The sequence below is a fragment of the Penaeus japonicus genome, unplaced genomic scaffold, assembly GCF_977035675.1.
Source record: "Penaeus japonicus unplaced genomic scaffold, GWHDUDI00000001_assembly GWHDUDI00000027, whole genome shotgun sequence".
Classification (NCBI taxonomy): domain Eukaryota; kingdom Metazoa; phylum Arthropoda; class Malacostraca; order Decapoda; family Penaeidae; genus Penaeus; species Penaeus japonicus.
Window position 1 is genome coordinate 15,699,446 of NW_028234429.1, and position 7,353 is coordinate 15,706,798.

The following is a 7,353-nucleotide window of genomic DNA, read 5'->3' on the forward strand; positions in this document are numbered from 1 at the left end:
GGAGGGGGGAGGAGGGGAAGGTGGGAGGGGGGAGGAGGGGAAGGTGGGGGGGGAGGAGGGAGGGGAAAGGAGGGGAGGGGAGGAGGCAACTATAGATCGATGATGGTTGCTGTATCACTTTCGAGCCGGCGAGAGCATTATTTGCGCACGACATTTAGACATTGATCATATCACCGAAAGAAAAAAATGAAGAGGAAGAAGAATAATAAAAAGGAGAAGAAGACGGAGATGATTGAGATGAGAGAGAAGGAAAAGGAGAAGAAGAAGATAGCGATGAAGGAACAGGCGAAGAAGAAGGAAAAGGGGAAGAAGAAGAAGAAGAAGTAGAAGACTAAGAAAAAGAAAAAGAAGGAGGAGGAGAAGAATCAATAAATACAAAGAAGAAAAATGTAACTACAGCGCTTTTGTCACCCACGGCCGGGGAAGCGAAGAGGTTGTCGCGCGTGCCCCGGCCCAGGTAAATTTCGTGAATACCCCCACAAAAAAGGTTATATATAGAGGGCGAAATCCCAGCGGCGCCGAGGACCCTGGCCCCCCCACCCCACCCACCCCCCAACGCCACCCCTCCTTCCCCCCCTTCCCTGCTACACACACACACACCCCTACATCCACGCAAGAGTTTCGCCGAAGGACCCATCTCCCACCCGACGGCAATGTAGCGATGTAGCGATGTAGCGATGCCTTATCGCTGGGGCTACCGTCACGAATTCCTGCGTGACCTCACCTTTCCCTCCCTCGTGCGGCGATATTGCCCGTCGATCAATAGCACACAATCAGATTTTTATCGATGGGGGTTTTGCCGTTCATGTTGCAAGAACTGTTCGTGTGCAATGATAAGATTGAGAAGTAAATAAATAATGGAGCAAAAAATGAAAATAAATAAATAAATAAATGTATGAAAATAATAAAATCTAAGACGTGGTCTCACATTGCCATGCGAGGAAATATATCACACATAAATTCAGATTTGGAGCGACAGCTCATGACATGCAATTCTCGAAGTTGCAAGGAAGTGCTATTGTTCCACATCATCATCATCATCATCATTGTCGCCGTCATCATCACCAACATAAATAGCATTCTAGATCTCACGTCACCCAAACCACAGAACATAATTACCAAATACATCATTGCACCATCCTACATCTTGCCATTGCACTATTTGCGTCGCCGTCACTGCAATCTAGATCACTGGGGTATGTGGACTATGCACAACATCACTAATGGAACCTACTTCATCACAAGACCAGAACTGTGCACACTGCATCAGCTGTCCATCACCAAATTGCCAACGCTTCGACGCGTCAGGACTTTGCAACTAAGCTGAGATGAGTTTCTACTTCTACGGTCTCGCTTCAATAGAGTTGCATTCATGTCAATGCGGATACATATACTAATACTAACGAATTTTCATGGCAATGCAAATCCCAGGCGTATACAAAACAAACATATAGACATATACATCCACACACAAACACGCTCCTTCCCGCCCACCCATAAACCACACATACTCGAAATCAACAGACACACACACACACACACACACACACACACACACACACACACACACACACAATCTCCTGGCGCGGGACCAAACCTGCCACTTTAAGAGAACAAGCAAACCGGAGAGCACAACCGCCCCAATCACGCTGCAATCTATTCCGGCAGGACACTCGCCACAACAACCTTAATAACATCCCCCACCCCCCCTTCCCTCTTCCCCTCCTTCAGCCCTGACACTCCTGTGGTGGACACAACACTCCTCTTTCTCTGCGTGTGGCTAGTGCCTGCTTGCCTGCTTGCCTGCTGTCTGTTATCTGATTGTCTCCGTAACTGCTTCTTCGTTCACGCAGGCATTTCAACTTCAATGCAACTTCAGGTCGCTGTCGACTGCCGGTGTGTCTGTCTTCTTTTCTGTGGGTTTCTGTGTTAGTCTCTCCTGTGGGGTCGATGTCTAACAAGGGGAACCCAGTGAGGCCCGCTCCCAGGAATGCGAAAACGTGAACACACCGTCTCTGCACACCACTGCACTCAATCGCTGGTTTGCAATCACAGTTCATCAACTCTATTGCATCATCTGTCGTCAAAATTCCCTGCACTCATCTACTCGCACTATTCGCCCCCCCAAAAAAAAAAAAAAAAAATATATATATATATATATATTCATATATAGTCACGACACTTATTCGAGTCACTAGAACAACAGCACACGTATTGGGCAAGCCTTAACCCTTTCATCAATCACACACAACCTTCCAGAGCGACGGATCACGAGCACAACACAATTTCTTTTTACACAAATCGAGCGCAAAGGTGTGTCTGTCCGTCTGTCTGGGCCGCACTATGAATTAGTCAGTCCGCCACTAGTCAGCCAGACATCGTCTGTGCGAGAGGGGGGTGGGGGTGGGGGTGGGGGCAGGGGGAGGAGGGGAGGGAGCACATCCCAACACACCGTGACCACCAAGCATTGTTAGCGAGTGCGTTCGTGTTTTCCCCACAGCACACCCGAGACACAAGAGGAAAGGAGACACACGGCCAGGAGGAGGATAAGGTCACGGCGGAGTTCCCCGGACTCCGAAGGGTGAACAGACAGACACTCGGACACTATCACTGCCGCTTCCTCTGAGCGCCACTTCGTTCTGCCCGACTCCTGAAGGCATAATAAGCCCGTGTGCCATTCACACCAACCCCCCAAGAACACTTCGCACACATCCCCCTTCCGGCGGCGGGGCGAGCGGACCGCACCGAGGGCCGACGGACGCCGAAACGTACACGCAGAGCGGGAGAGTCGGAGCTACGGAGCGACGCCGGCGACGCGCGTTGACTCACGGCACAACACTGACGGTTCGCGGCCGCCTCGCCCCCTCCACTACCACAACGCCACCACGTGTACACGCCGTCGCCACACACGCACACACGCACAAACACATGCACACCGATCCCGCCTTCTCACGCCGCACACATTCTTGCATATATACTACCAATCGCACACGCACAAAGAGAGGCTCGAATTTCATGATAAAAACGGCCCGGTACAATGCGCTTATCATCCACATGGAAACCCAAACTTCCGCTCGTTGTTTTGTTTGTTACATAAAGTTGTCATAACACTTCCGGCTGTCGGGAGTTAAACTACGGCCAGATCTGTTGACACATAGTAAACGCCACTGTAATCAACAGATCTTACTACTATCGAATGAATGAGACTTGCAGATGCAATTGCTCCAGCCATGTGCAATATGCACACTAAGGCATCGGACGAGAGGAACTACGTCCTTTTCGAAGCTTACACATCTAGTGCGTCTTCAAGTGTATTTGTGCATGTGAAGGTGTCCCTCTCTGCGTATGGCATATCTTGCGGGCTACGCACTGGCGAGCCACCCTAGCTAGTCCTCGACCACGTCCTCGAGCAGCCACGTGGAGGCGAGTCCGGAGCCCAGCGATGACAAACAAACGCGCCACGAAATTGGTGTCATTTCAGCTGCGGTCTCCATCATCCGAAGACACGCCCGCCCGCCTGCGCCTGCTTGGACCGCGCTGGGGCGTCTCCTCCCACGCCCGCAGCCGAAGAAGCCGAGCCGAAGCGAGAAGGATCATAGTCATTCTCCGGAGACAAACAGAACAGGGAGTTTCGCGTCGCTGTCAATTATCTGCTGACTGCTGACTACCAACTGCAGTGTCACCGCGTCAGCCAGCCAGCCAAGGCCACTACAAGGGAGGGGAGGCCGCACTTAAGAGTAATGTAACGCATTTAGCGCACAGCCACCTTGGCGTAACAGATTAACGTCTGCACGCCGATTACCTTCGCACATACACGGCCACATCCGAGGAGATGTCACGCCACCCAGGGACGGAGCGCACTCAGAATTTATACACGTGCATGCATACGAGTGCAAATCGCATGCAAGCACGGGTCTATACCCATGCCACTTTCAACGTCTGGTATAGGGAAGGCCGCCCCGATGCTGCCTGCGTTCCATTCGTGCTTCGCCTTGCTCCCCCCCCTTCGCCCCATGTGATGAAACGTGAAACACTTAGAGAAGGAGAGGGGAAGAGGAAAGGGGAAGGGGAAGGGGGAAGGGGAAGGGGAAGGGGAAGGGGAAGGGGAGGGGAAGGGGAAGGGGAAGGGGAAGGGGAAGGGGAAGGGGAAGGGGAAGGGGAAGGGGAAAGGGAAGGGGAAGGGGAAAGGGAGGGGAAGGGGGAGGGAGAGGGTGCGGGGGGAGGGGGTGAAGGAAGGTGGAGAAGGTGGAGGTGGAGGAGGAGGAAAAGAAAAAGAAGAGGGAGAAGAAGAAAGAAAAGGAGATGGTGGTAGTGGAGGAGGAGGAGGAGGAGGAGGAGGAGGAGGAAAATGAGGAGAATGAGGGGAAGGAAAAGGAGGGGGGAGGAAAAGTAGGAGGAAAAGAACGAGGAGAGGGACACGGAGAAGAACAAGGTGAAGAAGAAGGAAAAAGGAAGTGGAAGGGGGAGGGAGAGGGAAGGGAAGGGCAGCTGGGGAGAAAAGCAGAAGGAGGGGGGAAGGAGCAGGGAAAAGGGGGAGTGGGAGGGAGGGGAAGGGAGAGCCCAGCACGCGCGTCACCCGAAGGGGACACTTTCACTCGGTGCCCTAAGGGTCCGCTCACGCCCGCCCGCCCTTCCCTCCCCTCCCCCTCCCTCCCACCACTCTCGCCGGCAAGGTCACTCGTGGGAAGGCGCGCAAGGAGCAATTGGCCGGGTTGCGATATCAATGCCATCTTCTCAACGGCAGGGTGCAAGCGTGCGCGGCAGATATATTATGTTGATTGTGGCAGATATATATATATACATGGCCCGGTGGGTTTGCTTTTGTCGATGTGTAACTCTCTCTCTCTCTCTCTCTCTCTCTCTCTCTCTCTCTCTCTCTCTCTCTCTCTCTCTCTCTCTCTCTCTCTCTCTCTCTCTCTCTCTCTCACAAACATGAAATCGAAAATAATTACCTATGTTTACTTGTCTGTCCGACTATCTATTGTTCTGTCTGTCTGACTATCTGTCGTCCTTTCTGCCTGTCTGTATGTGTCTGTCTATCTATCTATATCTATATGTCTATCTATCTGTCTGACCAACCAATCAATCAATCAGTCTTTCAGTTACCTCTATCTCAATCAATCTCACAAAAAAAAAAAAAAAAATCAAATACCGAACTACATAAAATAACTAACTAAATGAACCTCCCGCTCTGGTCCCGCCCTCCGGGAGAGCGCACGGTGGCCGGCCGGCATATTGCCTATAACACGGTAGTGACGTCACACCGTTACATGGGTGACCGGAGCTTCGTCACCGGCCGTCTTACCTACCCCCCCACCCCCACCCCCACCCCACCCCCCACAACCCCCTATCCCCTTTACCTCATCACGTGACACCCCCTCTTCCCCCCTCCCTCCCTCCCCTCTCCCCCGACCCGACCCTTCTCTTTCCGTCGCGTCGTAACGGAGTATCTTATGCTAATGTGCATGATCATGTTCTCTGGACACGTTTCGTAAAACATTAGGAGCGTGAGGAAAGTGTGTCAGGTGTCTATAATGATACGCTATTTTTCTATTCTTATTAAATAGATCGTGAGTAAAAAATTATCGAATTTTGCAAGACTGTATCGAGCGTGTTGAAGATCGATCGAAATTTTGGATTCTATTTCCCTCCCTCCCCCCCCCCCCTAAAAGAAAAAGCTAAGCCAATTTCACAACCATTCGTTCTATTTTATCAACAACACTATAAACCATAGACACACCGCGATAAATTTATTGCATCACCCAAGCTTCTATCGCGAAACTACAGCTGTTCTAAAAATCCACCTCATGACGCATTTTCCGCCACATGGACATACGGGGACCGGAATTTAATTTTGCCGTTCAATAAAACCGCTCGATAACATTTCGCGGTCTCCGTCCGACACTCAATTGTCGGGCGAGGAGGCGAGGAGGCGAGGAGGCGAAGAGGCTGGCGAAACCGCGACCACCTCGCTGACAACACTGACAACACTAGCCACCGCTTACGTCCCTGCCACCAGATACCACTGATATCACTGGCACCACTACTACCGCTGATAACCCTACCACTACAGAAGCCACTGACACCACAAAAATATAACACTGCCACCATATATAAACTACTGACAACACTGGCACTACAGAAACCACCGACACTCCTACCACCAAACACCAGTACCACTACGGACGACCAATACACTACCGCTGATAACACTACCACTACAGAAGCCACTGACACCACAAAGAACAATAACAATACTGCCACCATATATAAACTACTGACAACACTTCCACCACAAAAAACACGGACACTCCTACTGCCAAACACCAGTAACACCACGGACGACCAACACACGACTCTCTCGAACGACCCGCTCAACGACATCCACTCTGACCTCCACGTCACCGCGATTCGAGGCAGCAGCGCGGCGGTGGCGGCGGCGGTAGCGACGGCGGCGTGGGGGCCAGGACGCATGCGGCATCCTTGTGTCTACATCTGCGGTTACGGCGCCGAAGCCATGCATGACCGGCAGGTTCGGCTTTGCCTCAATCTTTCTCTCATTTTATCTGTCTGTCTGTCTCAGCCTGTCTCTTTCTCTCTCTCTCCACTCTCTCTTCTCTTCTCTTCATAATCTTTTTATTTCTTTTTCTTTCTCTTTTAATTTTCTCTTTCCTTACGCTCCCTTTCCACCCTCTTCTACCTCTCCAACCCACCAATCTGGCTCTCTGACTCCCTCGCTTGGCACTTACCTGTAGCCGCCGACTTTCCGCTTGTTCACCCGAGCATCATCGCCTTTAAAACCACAAGACTCCAACAAGCACTGTGTGACTCGCTTACCTGAAACGAGAGAAGAAGAAACATGATAATGATGATGACTATAGTTAGGTAGGGGTCATTGGGTACTAATGATGAAGTAGGTTTTCGTGAAATTGAAATTTAAAAAATGTTAAGTCTACGGAATTTTCACGTCGTATTTCGTGTTGAATTAAAATCCTTACTTTAAACTGGATATACAACATATATATATATATATATATATATATATATATATATATATATATATATATATATACACACATATATATAATCATGTCATATGCTAATTCTGTGACATGATATTGTAATAAAATATCATGGCCATAAGACCAAGTGCATCAAAGCTTCCTCAAGACGATGAAGTTAGTTAAACAAAAATAAACATAAACTAAAATTATAATACAATACCATGCTACCAATACCACGCTTGCATATTCCAAGCATGAACCTCAAAAATAAAATCATATCACCCTCACCTCTCCCCCATCCCCCAACCCCCTTCCCCCCCCACCCACCCACCATCCCGTACCTTCATAC

At 50.2% G+C, this 7,353-nt stretch overlaps 1 protein-coding gene across 9 annotated transcripts in view; it reads right to left on the bottom strand.

The window, feature by feature from the left end:
• LOC122260815 (GTPase-activating protein CdGAPr) overlaps positions 1–7,353 on the bottom strand; it is a 214,217-nt gene that overhangs the window by 116,983 nt on the left and 89,881 nt on the right. For 2 of the 9 annotated variants that reach the window (XM_086552656.1, XM_086552654.1), the window contains exon 1: positions 2,773–2,840. The exons of 4 other annotated variants lie outside the window; for them this stretch is intronic. The gene's annotated coding sequence lies outside the window, so the exon portion shown is untranslated. Of the gene's footprint in view, positions 1–2,772; positions 2,843–7,353 lie in introns of those variants that run through there. 3 more of the 9 variants (XM_086552657.1, XM_086552655.1, XM_086552658.1) reach the window with 2 other exon arrangements.